This window comes from Durio zibethinus, chromosome 19 (genome assembly GCF_047325235.1).
Source record: "Durio zibethinus cultivar Kanyao isolate XHJ-2024 chromosome 19, ASM4732523v1, whole genome shotgun sequence".
Taxonomy (NCBI): Eukaryota; Viridiplantae; Streptophyta; class Magnoliopsida; order Malvales; family Malvaceae; genus Durio; species Durio zibethinus.
In genome coordinates this window covers 23501926-23519137 of record NC_143180.1, presented here as the reverse complement: position 1 = coordinate 23519137, position 17212 = coordinate 23501926, and the positions used below count along the sequence as shown (strand labels likewise).

The 17212-nt window shown below is 26.0% G+C and overlaps 1 long non-coding RNA gene across 4 annotated transcripts; it reads left to right on the top strand.

Moving 5' to 3' along the window:
• The first annotated feature begins 4284 nt into the window (after positions 1-4284).
• Positions 4285-15447, top strand: LOC111309974 (uncharacterized). Of its 4 annotated transcripts, XR_016330472.1 has the most exons (6): positions 4285-4482; positions 6385-6549; positions 6655-6806; positions 6903-7047; positions 13053-13252; positions 15119-15447. It is a non-coding gene; the product is annotated as an uncharacterized LOC111309974 (long non-coding RNA). The 4 variants fall into 4 exon arrangements; XR_016330470.1 differs by lacking the exon at positions 13053-13252 and having other exon boundaries at positions 15145-15447; XR_016330473.1 differs by lacking the exon at positions 13053-13252.
• The last annotated feature ends 1765 nt before the right edge of the window (positions 15448-17212 follow it).

The window sequence follows — 17212 nt, the reverse complement described above, 5'->3', positions numbered from 1 at the left end:
GAAAAATTCAACCGAAATCTAGAATTTTCCAAAAATTCCCAGAAAAAAATCGTCAAAAAATCTTCAAAAAATTCTACTAACTCTCAGAACACTCTTAAACATTTTCTTAGCTTTCTATACGCCTCATTTTCTCTCAAATCAGTAGCTTTGGTCACTGTTTTTTCTCTGTGTGTTCTGCTTCTGTTCCCAGAGAGTCTCTTTTATAGGGATTGATCAGGAGTTCCTGATCAATCCCAATTCCTCTTTGGACGGGAATTCAATCTTTGAATTCAATTTGGACTCTTCTGATTGAATCTCCATTCACAATAGGATTCTTCAGCTTTCAATCACAGCCCTCAAAAAAAGAAAAGAAAAAAAATAATAATCAGATAATCGAAAAAATCAGATAAATAAATAAAAATAAAATTGACAGATAATTAAAAATAAAATAAGATAAACCCAAAAAATATTACAAGATAAAAAAAAATATAATATAAATATATAACTATATAAATAAAATACATATAAATATTAATAAAATAAAATAAAATAAATAAATAGATAAATAAAGATGTACATATATTAATACATAATAATAATAATAAATAAATAATAAAATGCATAAAACATAAAAAAATAAAAATAAAAATAATACAAGATAAAAATCAAATTGAGCTTACCTATTTAGGTCAAGTCCAATTGATTCGAACTTGAACCAAATTGAGTGTCTATAATAAGTATTATTTTTTAAAAATAATTTTATAATTTAATTAAATGAAAATTTGAATTCATATTCTCGTTTAAAAGAGGATTTTTTACATCATTGCTTATATCAGATATTTAAATAACTGATTGTCTCTTTTTTCACAGCTGTATGTCATTATGAATGAGTGGTTCAAATAGCTAGAAACGACTTTTTTCTGTCCGAGTACAGGTACGACCGTGAAATCTGTTAAGAGTTAAATTTGCAATGAGGAATGGTTTTTACCCGAACTCCTTTCTTTTTCACATAAATATTATCTTGTAAATCTGAGCAGCTGCAGTTGCTTTATCCTTGCTGTTGATGGACACGCTAAATGTCTGTTGTCTTTTCTTTTTGAAAAGTAACTACTTTATCTTTGGCATTGGATGCCTCTGCTTCAAGATTTGACATTTGGTACGTCCTTTTTTTTTGTGACTCACCAGTTTGTACCGATTTCCACTCCTGTCCTCTAATTTTGTTGCCCTTTGCACAGACTTTAATAGATTCATCAATTTCAGCTTTTTTTTTTTCAACATATGTGGTGGAAGTTTGATTTGCTGTAAATTTAGATCTATTATAGAAGTCTCATGGAATTTTTAAGTTCATTGGACAATTCTTCGTTGACAGAATTTAATTTCGCAATAAGTTTTGCAGCATGAGTTACTAAATTTGCAATTGATTCTTCCATATCTTTGGATACTAGGTTTGCCATTATTCCTTCAAATATTTACTCTTATTAAGATATATTCAAATTGAATTAATAAATTATTAAATATGAATTTGATTTGAGTTTAATTTAAATAAAAAACTTAAAATATAATTCGAACTGGATAAATTAAATTTTATTTTTTGTTATTGTGTTCATGAGTTCAATTCATAATTCAATTAAATCACATTCCATTAAGTTTAGTCAAATTTTAAATATTGATATTAAATATTATATTTTATCATTTATATATAATATTTATATATATAGATAAACTCTATTAGTTTTATGAGTCAAGCGGTATTAAATTATTTGAATTTGATTTGATATATATAATTTATTTTAAAATTATTATAAATATTAATATTTTAAAATAATACATTTTGAAATATTTTCATTTTTTTTCAAAATTATAAAAAATTTCGTTTAAACACATTTTATAAAATTTAAATATATCATCTATGTATTTTTGAAAATAAAAAAATTAAGAATTTAAGTGGGAGCGAAATGATACAGCGGAGGGCAAGAATGATGATGGGAGCAAAATAATGAAGGGTGATAATTTAAAAAAAAAAAATGATTGGGAGATGATTTTTTTTTTTTTTGGCAATAATTCTTTTATAAGTAATAATGGTTGAAATTAGATTGGATTTAGTTCGTTTTTTTAGAAAGTATAATATTATAAATTTTAAAATTTTGATCTAAATCTGAATTAATTTTTTTTTAGAATCAATTTATCCAAACCGAATTTTATCAATTTAGTTTGGTTCATTGATTTTTAAATTTAATTGTTAAATTTTTATATATTATTTTAATATAATTTTTAATATATTTAAATAGATTTATATAAATAATTATTTTTATTTTATAAAAACTCAAAAATATATAAAAATAATAATAAATATATATAATTCGATTCAATTTTTATTTTATTTTATTTTTTATATTCAGATTTTAAATTCAACTCAAACTTAATATATGTATTTCATATTTAAATTTGATTTAAATCAAATAAAAAAATCGATCTAAATTGGATCCAACATTATGATTTTAAATTGATTTTAATTTTTTTAACCATTAACTACTTATTGTAATTCTTGCGTATTCACTTTTATTTTACATATTTTATTAAGATAAAATATTTTTTTTATTTTTAAATTTTTTTCAACAAAAAAATTAACTCTATAAATTCAAAATACAAACAGTAGTTTTTTTATAAACAAAGTTTAAGTTTGAAATAAAAAATGTTATAAATATTATTTTTTTTAAATAATTTTATAAATTAATTAAATTAAAATTTGAATTAATATCCTCGTTTAAAAGAAAAATTTTTACATCACTGCTTACATAATATATTTAAATAATTGATTCTCTTATCTTCACAATTGTATGTCATTATAAATGAGTGGTTCAAGTGGCTCGAAATTATTTTTTGTTTCTGACAATAGGTACGACCGTTAAATTCTACTTTTCCACGGGTTGGCAATATCTATTCTGAGTTAAATTTGTAATGAGGAATGGTTTTTACGCGAGCTCCTTTCTTTTTCACATGAATATTATCTTGTAAATTTGAGGGAGTGTAGTGTCTTTCTCCTTTTTTAAATTTTATTGGCATTGGATGCCTCTCTGTTTCACGATTTGACATTTAGTACCTCATGTTTTTGGTGACTTATCAGTTTGTACTGATTTTCACTCCTGTCCTCAACAATTTTATTGCCCTTCGGATGGACTTTAATTTCAGCTTTTTTTTTTTTTTTTTTTTTGCAACGTATATGGTTGAAATTCCGTTTGCTGTAAATTTAGATCTATTATGGAAGTCACAGGGAATTGTTAAATTCATTGAACAATTCTTCCTTGACAGAATTTAATTTCTCAATAAGTTTTGGAACAAGAGTTGCTAAATTTGCCATTGATTCTTCCATATCTTTGGATACTAGGTTTGCCATTATTCCTTAAAATATTTGCTTCTTATTAAGATTTATTCAGATTAAATTGATAAATTATTAAATTTAATTTGAGTTTAATTTAAATAAAATATTTAAAATTTAACTTCAATTTAATCGATTAAATCTTATTTTTTGTTATTGAGTTCATAAATTCAATTCATAATTCAATTAAATCACTCAAATTTGATTAGATTAAATTTAGTAAAATTATAAATATTAATATTATATATTATATTTTATTATTTATATATAATACTTATATATAAATATTATTAATTTTACAAGTCAATCGGTATTAAATTATTCAAATTTGATTTAATATGTATAATTTATTTTAAAATTATTATAAATATTAATATTTTTAAATTGATGCATTTTAAAATATTTTTATTTAAATTTTTTTCAAAGTTATAAAAAATTTCATTTAAATCCATTTTATAAAATTTAAATATATCATCTATACATTCAAAAGATTAAACCCGCACGAAAAGAAGGTATGGTGGAGGATCAACAGGCGCAGGAAAGGAAAAGAAAAAGCTTGATAGAGAAAAGATCCTCTTTGATTCTATATTAAGAAAATAAAAAATAAATTGAGAATTATGTTCGTAATTATGGTTAAAGAAATCAGATAGCTTGATGGATTCTTTGAAAAAATTAGGATAAAATTATCTAAAATTTGTAAAATTTTTATTAAAAATTCAAATAAAAATTCAAATTAAAAATTAAAGAATTTTATTATATAAGTAAAATGTGCTTAATTTGATAAAATTAATCAATTAATTAATCCAAAAAAACTTAATATTGAATTTTTCCCACTGTATTCCAATTTTATTAATTTTTTTACCATAATTTTCAAATTAATTTGTTGAAACTTTATTAAAACTTTTTATTAATTTGCAAAGACCGCAATCCAAGTCTTCAAACAACAAACTTCCGCGTACTTTCTTTGCCTTCAACTTTTTCTTTCCTCAGCTCTTCTTCTTTTTTCTACCTTCTCCATCCAAAACCTCCATAAGCCAGAGTATTCTTCCGTATTTCACCATTTTCTCTTCGTTCGACCTACCCTCACTGGCGATCGTGAGAAAAATTCTCTTAAGCCTCTTGAAACTGTAATTTCTTCTCTCTTTTTCTGGCTTCATGTTTGCTTTTTCTTTTTCTTTTACAATTTATTTTAAAATAATATATTTTTGTTCTTGGTATAATAGTAAAACTTGCTTGAAAGCATGTGATACTTTCCATTTACATGGTAATTGCTAGTTATTAATTTTTTTCTTATTTAATTGATAACTTTCTGTGGTGCGTTGGAATTTTTCTAGTTAGCAGCTTCTCTTATTTACGTTTTTCTTTATCAACTTAGTAGAAATTGGATGTCATACCATAGTTGAAAGTTTTGCTTCAAGGAGAGGTTTTATTTCTTTAAAGTTCTAAATGTTGCAAAATTTTCTAAAATTGTTTTAAAGAGGTGTTCTGCTTTTGTTGAAGTGAATAAAATATTAAAATGGAAATCATATGTTTGTAAAAAGATTTAAAACTGATCATCAATTAGGTAACTCCAACTCATTAGAAGTAATATGTGAGCTAAAAGAACAATAGCACCTACAATGACATAGCGGAGGAGGAGAGTGAGGAGAAGGGAGCGATCCGGTCTCACGCCTTATGGCTTCACCCACCGTATGTCTATAAAGCACGGACATGCGGCTACTCTTTCTGTACCGAAGTTGTATTCGTGTTCGCCACGAACACACTGTCAATATAGTAAAATACATACATACCAAGCTAGGACACAATAAAAAAATAAAAATCTAGTTGCACACCATCTCGACGGGGATTTTTTTAGATTTCAAGTTTTTTTTTTTTTTTTTGGAAAATCTTGTTAGATAAGAAAAAAAAAAGGTTAGATGCATTTACCGATAATTTTTGAATAACTTTTCAATATCGATGGGCAACAGCCGATAGCGGTGATGATGGCAGAGCGGTTGTCAAAAATCGGTAGGAGCTAGGGAAACAACGCAGGAAAATAAAATAAAAAAACAAAAAAAAAGAAGAAATGAAAAAAAAGAAAGAATGGAAAGAAAAGAAAAAGAAAAATTAAGGGATAGTGTGGGTCTCTTATGGTTGGGGTAGGCATGTTTTAGTAGACCAAACATGATTTTTGGCTTTTTTTTTATACACCAAAAAGTGAAAAAGAAAAAAACCAAGCAAACAAAAATGAAATTAGAAAGTAATATATCTTGTCGCACTTCCTAAAAGATTAAATACATTATTTCGTTGTTTGAGCTATATTGTTATTTCATCATTTTGAAATAATTAATATCTTGCATGTATTTAAAAATAAATTTTTTCTTATATAATTAAGAATATTTTATATATAATAAAATATAATTTTAAATTGAAAAAAAAATAACATTAAAAATTGATATTTACATATACATTGAGTATTTTAACATAAAAATATATAAAATTTTTTTTTATTATCATATTTTATCATATCCATGTCTTTTTTTTTTTTAAATTATTGTATCGACTTATTCATATATGTGTGGCATCGCATTTTTATTGCGTCCTTATGTTCCTATTTTAAAGTGTATAATATGTCATAATACTGAAGTTGTTGCCCATTACAAGAAAAGAAAAAAAAAAAAACTAAACAAAGGACAATATGCAAAAAATGAAATCGATTATACTTTATTTACTATATTAATCCTTGTACCTATTTACTTATAAAAATTTAGAAATCAATAAATCTCACAATGAAGCACAAGAGCAAATGAATTAGTAACAATAAAACTTGGTTTCCTTATAACAATAAAATTTGTTTTCTTTAATACTTATAAATTTATTTTTGAATATATATTTCATCCATATTTGGTTATGTTGTCCATTTGCATGGTACTTTCATATTGTTAACGTAAGTAGGTCTAGTTATTGTTTTATTTTGTAATACTTGTTGAACATATATTTTACTTCATGCTTTGAATGCCTATATCTGACTATTATGTTTCAATTTCTAGTTTATATTAGGTATTATTACAACCAGTAGAAGAGCTGTTGGCAATACGATCTTCTGAGTTTTAGGAATGAGCTTGGAAAAGTTTTAGGGTCCATTATGGCAAGAGATTTAGGAGTTAACAGCAGAATTTCCTTTATGTGAAAAGTTCCTGTTTCCTTATCATCAGGTTCTTGTTACTGCTTTATTTTGTAAGCCTACTAAACTTTTATTTTGCTTCATTTTTTATGTACCTGTCTTTGACTATTTCGTTAAAATTTCTAATTTATATCAGGTATTATTGCAACAAAGAAGAGCTGTTGGCAATACAATCTTTTGAGTTTTCGAACTTTAACTCGAAAGAGTTTTAGGGTTCATTAGAGCAGGAGATTTAGGAGTTAACGACAGAATTTTTTTTGTGTGAGAAGCTTTTTTCCTCCTCATCAGGTTCTTGTTACTGATTTATTTTGTAATGCTTGCTGAACATATATTTTGCTTTATGCTTTGAATACTTATCTCTGACTATTACGTTTAAATTTTTAGTATACATCAGGTATCATTGCTACCAGAAGAAGAGCTATTGGAATATAATCTTACTAAGTTTCCGGACTTAACTCGTGTAGCAAGAAATTTAGGAGTTAACGGCAAAATTTCTTTTGTTCGAAAAGCTATTTTTCTTCTTCATCAGGTTCTTCTTCTCTCTTTCTTTTTGGTTCTTCTCAATTTGAATTGAAGAATTTTACTTTAGTTTGCTATATGTTTTTATATAGAATTCACAATGAGCCAATGACCGAAGGGTTGGATTTGTGGGACAGAAGAAATTAAAATCATTTTGTTAACATTAGTATTCGAGTCATGGAATTGATGATTAGTTTTGTCCCTTATATCCTTTTAAGGTTGGAGAATTAGACTACTAGAGAGTGACCTTTAAGGAGAAGAGTATTTATGAGCTTATTATAAAAATTGATGCTAACCATATTAACACTTCCAAATCTCTTCATTTTGGATAAATTAATTTTGAGCGTAAAAAATCAGCATGAGAATCATATCAAACACATTTATTTTGAAGAAATAAAACTCACTTGACAAAATTTTTACCCATGAAATGGAGAAACGATAACTATCGACCCCAATGTGATTCATGAGATCCAAGTTTTCTTGCTTCAAAATCATTAAAGATCAGAATAATCACTTTTCCCATCTAGATTGATAAATTCTCTTTTCTATTAGTAAGCCTTATTATAATTATTAAACCAATGATGATTATATTTGTTATAATGTGTGAGTACGTGAATTTGACCATTAAATATCAATAAAGTAATTATCAAGAATTTTTTGATTAGGTGTAATTAGTTACTTAAATAAATTTATTCTTTTAAAATGATTTTAAGTTTAACTAAGAAATCTTAAAAGAATAAGCTTTGATTTATATTACAGAATTAAGTTTATAGGGATGGTATTAACATTCTAATGATGACCATTCAAAGGATGATATCAATTAATCTTATATTATCTTTAATAGCCTTAATTAAATTGTTCTTTTTTCTTAATATTTCTCATTACTTTATTTATTATTTAAATATAAAAAGTTTTCTTATGTTTTCTCTAACACGTTGATTGAACCTTTAAATAATTTTTTCACTTCAATAATTTTCAAGAAAATACATTCGTTTCTTTCAAGAGGCTTAATCATTAGAGTAATTAAATATTCTACAAAAATAATTTATTTTTTATTTTTAAAACATTTTAATTTTGTTATTTTGGAAATAAAGTGGAAATCTTTGGTATTCTAATTTTTTAAATTGTTTATTCACATAGAAAATTTTAGGAAAATTTCACGCACAAAAATTTCTTAAAATTTCATAATTAGTCAAATTCCCCACTTATTCCAAAATTTATTAAGCATTATGTGATAAAATACATTTACAATTATCTATTACATTCTTAACTCTTTTATCCATTTTTTATTTTATCAATTAATTTTCTATAAATTTAATTTTTTTCATTTTTATTTTTGGAAATAAATTAAAATTAGTTTGTTGATTACTTTTCTATCATTTTAATTTTTTCAATTTTATCTATAGAAATAAATGAAAATTATTAATATTGAAATAATATTCTAAATTCTCCAACAATTCAATGAAATTTAGAAAAGTTCTTAATTAGAAATTTTTTAGAAAATTGCACACCTTTGAATTTTTTGAAATTTCATCATTGGATCAATTATTGTATCTACAATTGTCTATCGTTGCACATTTTTTATGAAACAAAAATTGTGTTAAGACATATAGACAATTATTATATTGAGCTTTGGTTTGTCTAAAGAACTTTAAAATTTTATTTAATTTTTTGTTTTTTTAAATGCTTCTTTAAACAAAGGTGTGAGCAATGCGGGTTTCACCTTTAGCACACTTCTTAATGTTGAAAAGTAAAATTTGATTATGAGTTGTCAATCGATTTATTTATATTTCAAGAATCAATACTGATTTCAAGGTCACGGTTGTTTTAATCAAAAAACTTAATTAAAAAATAGTAAACAGGATATAAGAGGAATAAATGCTTTAAACCTTGTTAGGGATAAGCCTAGCCTTTACTTATCCATTTCAAACCAACATCCTGACTTGCTTATAGATTAAAAAGTAAGCCTTTCCTTTTTATTCTTGATGATAAGTAATTTGTATAAAAAATTTATATGTTCTGTATTGTCACGCATGCATCTAGAAAAATACCTATGGGTTGAAAACCTTGAGTTCTTTATCAATCATTAGATGATGCAAACAATGTGTTTGTTAAACAATTGTATTAAATCAAGTAGTTCATTCCATTATATTACAAAGTCAACAAAGAGTTATCAAAGAAACATGTAATGTGATCTCATATAAATGACATACTTAGATAATAATAGTTCACTAAGCTGCCTTGAGAACATATTTAAGACATTTCAGTTTGATACCTAATCTATATGATAAGATTTTATATTACATGCTACACAATAATTTACATTGCAAAATTTTCACCACCTTTAACAAGAAAATTAATCCTAATTATAACTAAATGGTGTATGTTACACATTCCTATGACTACATGATATTTGATCATGTAAGATATGTCACTTGTGCATAATTTAATGAGAGGAGTAAGATGTCTAAAGATTTTAAGGATTATACTTGAGTAGATTTGCGAAGACTCGCACCCAATTGTAAGGTATTGTTTGTTTTGACCCGAAGTCTTCAAGGTTTTGTCCCACAAAAAGGGCTTCACAAGTTTGTGTTTAAGTCTCAACTTATATATCAACTCATATCCACATATTTTTCCAATATGAGATTGGGAATGTTACAATCTCTCCACCTTTAAAGCTTAACGTCATTGTCAAGTTGAGTTCAACCACAAGACCACTGTGTGACACTTAGTGACTCTCATAATGTAGCACATATATTCCAATGGTCCCATCGTATAGCATTTAGTAACTCACGATGTAGCACTTAATTCTCGACAACTGGTGATCACTCTTGATATCATTTGTAGAGATCCACACCTAACCTGTGAGGTATTGTCCACTTTGATCTGAAGAGCTCATGATTTTATTTCACAAAATACACCTCACAAGTTGAGGTTTAAGTCTCAACTTATATATCAAATCATATCAACACATTTTTTCAATATGGGATTGGGGACGTTACAAGATCATCTTGATGCAGGATCTAATAAGACAACCATAGGTCTAGGCTTGTGAGCTAGGTTAAATGTAGCTGTGCTTCGTTTTGACTAAATTTTTTTGGATTATGAAATCGAGCTTTAGCTAGATCGAGCCCTTTAAAAGAATTTTAGTCTAACAAAGACTCTTCAAATAGAGTTTTGGTGTTGGGACTCTTTAGAGAGTTTTGATGAAAGAGTAACTTTTAATGTTGATTTTTGGTTTGACTGAGACTTTTTGACTGGAGTTTTGATTTGATTGGATTGTTTTGACAAAGTTTTGGTTGGACTTTGCTTAGACAAAGTTTTGGTTGGATTTGGAAAAATGATATGGCTGAGATGATGTGATTGGATGATGTGCCAAGTGACATGGTGAGTGATGTGGATTTAGGTGACAAGGCAAGGTGATGTGGTGAGTGACAGTAAGGTATGTCAATTAATGGACTATGATAGATTAGGTTCTTCAAGATCTTCACTAAAAGTTAGACCAAGATTTGGAATAAGTTAGAAGCTTTGATCGAGGTTTTAGGCTACTCTGGTAGTTATGGATGGATAAAGGAGGTGTTTTGGGTCTCAAAATGGGAGAAATGGTGAGATTTCCTCTAGATTTTAAGAAAAAATTTTGAAGAAGATTTAGAATTGAGGACAAGAAAATTGCTTGAGGTCTGTTGAATGAAAATTTGAAGGCTTTAGGCTTAGAATTCATTTGGAAAATAAGTTATGCAGGAATTTATAATTGAACAATTGCAAACAAAATTATGGACTTTTTCCTACAAATTGAACGTTTGAGATGACAATTCACACCTTCAAATCTCATAATGGAAATTCAATCTACATCAAAGCAAATTGTCCATTGTTCTATAAGTTCCTTGAGTCAAGTTGCAACTATTGATATGTACTTAAATATTTTCTCTCAATTGGTGGTATTTTTTTGTTGAGTGTTCAATTAATCTCATGTGATAATTACATTTATTATTTGGCTTATAGCTTCTCACTGATTGACTTAGAGTTATTTTTAAAGATATAGGGTGAGGTGTTGATGTGTTACTAGTAAATGCAAAAAATCAGGAAATGGTATTGAAAATTTTTCTTGACCGATTCTTGGTCATCTTTGGTTACTCATTGGTTGGATGGTACATTAAGAGACGAGAGTAAGTGCAATTGTTTGAAGGCAAGGGTTTGCTTAAAGGTTAATCATGGGTTTGGTCGAAAAAAAGGACTCTGAAAGATGTTATGTATGATTAGATAGTAAAATCAGTTCATCTGATAAGAATAGTGTAGAGCATTCCTGTTGCCGTTCATAAATCATTGATTGAGCATCTCTTTCTTTTTAGGCACACTACTTTTTTTTTACATCATCTTCTTCAAGTTTCCACTATTAGTAATTGCATTTTCTATTATCTTTTTGGAAATCATTATATCAGCAAAATTAGTTTTATATTATCTTTAATAGCCTTAGTTAAAATAATATCTATAATTAACATTTTTCATTACTTTTTTCTTATTACTTTATTATTTAAATATTAGAAAATTTTCCTAGGTTTTCTCTAATACTTTGGTTAAATCCTTAAAAAAAATTTTCACTATAAGAGTATTCAAGAAAACATTCTTGTTTTCTTAAAGAAACTTCACCATTGAATTTATCAAACATTTTTAAAAATAATTATTTTATTATTTTTAAAACATTTTAAATTAATATTAATATTTTTCTCTTTTATTATGTTATTTTAGGAATAAAATATAATTTTTAAATACCCCAATGATTTGGTGGAATTTAGAAAAGTTTTTTTGCCTTGAAATTTCTAAAAGGTTACAAGTTTATGAATTTTTTTGTATTCCATCATTAGTCAGATTCCCCATTTATTTGAAAATTTATCAAGTATTACGTGGTAAAAATATATTTACAATTATCTATTACATTTTTAACTCTTTCATCCTTTTCTATTTTACTGATTAATTTTCTATTAATTTAAATTTTTTCGTATATATTTTTAAAATAAATGAAAATACTTGATATTGAAATACTTGTTTATTTTTTCTATCATTTTGATAGAATTTAAAAAGGTTCTTATGTAAAAATTTTCAAGAAAAATTGCATGCCTATAAATTTTTTGAAATTTCATCATTGGTTGAATTTTTACTTGTTTTAAAATTATTATAAATTTATATTTAGCATTATTTAATCTTATGAAACTAAAATTTTAAAATTTTATTTTTATCAAATAATTAAAACATATGTATAAAAATTAGAATTGCAAATTACATAAAAATAAATAAATAACAAAAAATAACAAAGAGGAAAGAACCTGATGAATTGCTTATTCAGCTTGGTTAACAGCTTAATTGGCTTGTTAGACACCTTAGGTTATGTGTGGTTCAAGTCACTCGGATTGAAACACGGGTTGTTATAGGTTGGGCATCTCTTAAATGATGTAATCAATATTTAACATTAATAGCAAAAAGCAGCCAACTTTTTCATTTCATCAATCTCTTTCCTCTCTTCCCCATATTATCAAACTCAATCTTTCTAAAATTCTCTCTTTTTTTTTAAGGCAATGAGAATATGGCATCAAAAAATTTAAAGTTCTTATAGATTTTGGTGTCGAAAACTTTAACAGGTTGTAATTTTCAACTACAATACAAATGCTTGGTGGTTGAAAAATTCAACTAGTCACAAAAAATTTTAAAATATACCTTAAAACTATAAAACCCAAAAAAGATCATTGAAAAGTTTATCGGTGTCAATAATCTCCTTATCAAAATTTAAGGGGATTATTGAAGGTGTTTTTTTTGCAGAAAATGCCTTTAATAATCCTCTCTAAAAAATTTAAGAGGATTATTAAAGACATTTTTTATCTGAAACGCCTTCAATAATCTTTTTTGCAAATAGTGATATTTTTTTAAGTAAACACTGCTATCGTGAAAAAAATGATGCACTTAAAATTTTTTCCCAAAATTTAAACCTCTTTTTCTTCTCTGTAATTTTTTTTATTTCCCTAGCTTTTTTCTTGAAAGAGAATGGTGAGAAAGAAAATTCAAATCAAGAAGATTGACAATGTAGCAACGAGGTAAGTGACTTTCTCAAAAAGAAGATGAAGACTTTTCAAGAAAACTCATGACCTTTTCACTCTTTGCGATGTTGAAATAGCTCATCTAGTCTTTTCAACCACTAGAAAGTGCTTTGAGTACTCCAGCACAAGGTTACTCTCACTTATCTCATATCTACATGTGAATGCTTTACCTTGATTCCTACTCTATCTCTGCTGGTTTAATATAGAAATCTTTGCCTGATGTTCAATTTAATGTATTGAATGTGCTTCGGTGAGTGTGAGAGGAAGTGAGAAACGTAATTGTTTTGAAAGAAAATCTTTCGAATCAAGAAAACTATATAAAAGTATAAATTCATGATAATTAAATGTACTTGAATCTTGTATTCTATTACAAAAAGAACTTCTTTTAATAATTTGTTAGAAGCTGAGCGGTTTTGTGGTGGGAGGCCATGGTTTCACATGAATATCTGTATGATATTTGTTGATGCCTGTTCGTACTTTCCTGAACCTTGTTTAAGCCATATTTTATGACTAATCAATTGTCTTATAAGAAGTTTATGCTTTATATATATCTTTCCTAGTGCAACTTAGAGCACAAACTGATATTTTACCTTTTATTTTTCTTGTCAGAACCTGATCTGCTATCATTTTCATTTCCTCTCCAACCAAATAGCTTTTAATTTTACTTTTTTTTGACTAAATATTGTTACAATTTTAGGTTTGCTACACTTTTTTTTTAATGTTCTTTAAGATTTTCATAATGAAATTTACAAATTCTCATGATTTCCTTTTCAAATTCTATAAAATTCATGTTGAACTCAAATCTGGTTTCAAAACCGTACACCTAACCTATCTTCAGTCTTTTGATAAAAACTCAGTGAATTCTACCTTGATTTACTTCAAAAAAATTTTCCTAGATTCCTAGTTCATGAGGCTATAATCCAGTAAAAATTCAACCTTAAATTCCATCTATAAAGTATAGTTAAATCTTTAAAATTAAGGTTGAATCTAGAAGGCAGAAATGATCCATGCATGAAAACTTGATGAATGATGATCCTCTTTTCTTTTAGGTGTTCGATTTGATTCTCTCATACTTTACATTCTTAGTTTTACATGTTTACTCATTATTTTTTAATTGATTGCATTTATTTTCATGAATTCATTTGGTGTTTGGATAGATTTAGTTGTTAATGCTCTGTTTTTCTCTACCTTAAGTATCACTTGAGTTACTGTTCATTAAGTTGATTTTTCTCTATTTTACTGTCATTTTCTTATTGAATTTTGTAGCAAACTTGATTGATGAATTGTAGCAGTTGAAAGGTATATATTGTAGACCTATTAACTTGGATTAGTCCTATATACTTTTTCCAATTACTTTCTAATGATTCCATGATATAGTTTTTGTTGCTGCTAAGTCTAAAAAAGCATTGATCTTTATAGACACAACTGTACCATCAGTTCAAGGTACAACATAGTTGATTTATCCATTACATAATTTGTATTTCTTTCTTGAAACTCTGTTGCATGGTCATTTTATTTTGAAGGATTGATTTATTTCTCTCTTGAAGCATTTGAATCCATTTATTTCTATGAATTTATTTATGAGTTGAAAATATGATTTGAAATGGTTTATCTTATAAACTTCATGGAATCAAATAATCTTTATCTTTTTCCAATGCAATCAAACATGAACTTGATTAAATATCTATCTCTTAGCCTTTAATATATTCTCTTTCCTTCAAATTATATGGCATTGCATTTCAAGTCTACATAATGATATATACAGAATGGAAGAACTATGATTATGAAAAGCATTTTCGTGAAATGCACTTAGAGAGGGAGTGTACATCCTTTTGCCTTATGCATTTATCTTGATCATTGGCAAAAAAATATATCTTAGTTTGTTGCTTTGGTTAAATCTGTTTCTCTGTTATTTCTGCATGTATGTAACAATGAGATCTTGTATATCTCCCTTAATTTTATCTTGCATTACAAATTTTATGGTATTTTTTATAGCTTACCCAGTGACATTTTTCAATCAGGATGGAACATAAAGTTATGGAGAAGATAAATGAAATACACTTTGATGCATTTCTAACAGCTCATTTTAAGGTTCTTGGAGAAATGTTCTCGTTAGCAATGGAAGCCAAGAGGAGGAATGGGCATTGTAGGCTCCATTCAAAGCAAGTGTGACTTCTTCCATAGAGTCTGTTGATGGGCAATAGGAAAACAAATGTAAAGTGGAATGTTATTGTATGTTTTAAACTTTGTGTTACATGCATATTGGAACAAATTATGTATTTAGATATTTAAATATTTATAATATTCAGTTTTATGAATTTAAATTCATTTTTATTTCTTTTAATAATTTTTATTTAATTATAATAAATATTAAAAAAATTTAAAAAAATAAAATTTTTTATTTAGCGACATTTGTATTTAAAAATGTCACTAAATGCTAAATTTAGTGATGTTTCTATAAGAAAACACCGTTAAATTTAGTGGTGTTTTTACTACAAATGTCGTTATTTTCAACATTCAGCTACATTTTTAAACACAAACGCTGCTAAATTAACGATTTTTTTTATACAAACACCACCAATTTAGTGACGTTTTTATGATAAAAATACCACTAAATTAACGGTGTCTCAAAGATACAAATATCGCTAATATAGCGGTATTTTCAGAAAATGCCACTATTTTTCACAATGCGTGTATAGGCAGTACTCTGAGTAATATTTTTCGTAAATGTCGTAAATCATTTAGTGGTATTTATAAATACCGTTAACCGTTAAAAAAAACACTACTGAAAACCTAAACCCCTATAATGATTCAAACCAATCGCTATTAATCAACTGAAGCATAAAATAAATAATCAAAGGCAAATAATAATTCAGACTCAAATTGATCAGTTCATAGTCCAATTAAAAGTTTGACAAAATTTTTTGAAGTTTAAAAGGTTTTGAATTATATGAAATGCTTACAATATTTGACAACATGATGTTATAAAAAGTGATTTTTTTAGATTTCAAAGTTCCAATTTATTTGCTATGGTCGGTAGATGAAAGATTTTTACCTTTTTGAAGATTTTTAAAGTTTGCTTGATAAAAGGAATTCTTGTACATGGTCTACTTTTTTTTTTTTTTTTTTTTTATCATTCAATTGCTTGTAGAAATGGATTTACCCTAATGTCAAATCAACAGAAATACATTTACTTTTAGCAAAAAAAAAAAAAAAAAAAACAGAATTTTGATATAATTGCCAATTTGATGTTTTTGAAAATTTTATTTTGTTTTATTTTTTTATCAATTTATTAAATTTAAAAATATGTTTGGATAAATTTTTTTTTTTAAATCTGAAAAGAGAAATTTAGTAAAGAAAGTAGTTAAAGTTTTCAATTATGAGATGACATGAGTTCAAATCTTACTAATAATATTTTTTTTTATTTTCAAACATCAAATTTTTAACTGTAGAGAAGCACTCTAATCAAATGGATGAATTGTGTTAATTGGTAACAATGCTAAAAATGTTTTCAAAATTTTAGAAATATAATTTTTGTGTTTTCAATATTTAAAATTTTTCAAAATTTTATTTTCAGTTTTTGAAAATGGCTTACAAATCATGTTTTTGTTTTCTATTTTTAAAAAATTGAAAAAAAAATAACAACATTACCAAACATTCTCGATATTTCAATTTTCATCTATAAAAGAAGAGTAAATTTTATGAAAAATCTCTCTATCATATGATTCATCTCAATTGGGTCATTAAACTTTAATTTGTTCCATTAATATCACTCAAGTTTGTTAAATTTATCAAATTTAATCACTCTAACAAATTTTATCCAAAAAAATAACAGAAAAATAGCATGGCTACACATAAGCAGCTTTGTAATATACCACATAAGCCTTCTAAAATAATAGCAAATTGGAAATTATCATAATACAGTAAATTTTCTATTCCAAATTCCAATAATGTAAAACTATTAACAACGAATCAGAACTTGCAACACAACTGCAATCCAAATATATTCAACTAAAACCCAAGAATTTGAAATACATATAGAGAAATTATTAAAGTATAACTTTATAAGAGAATATAAAAGTCAACATA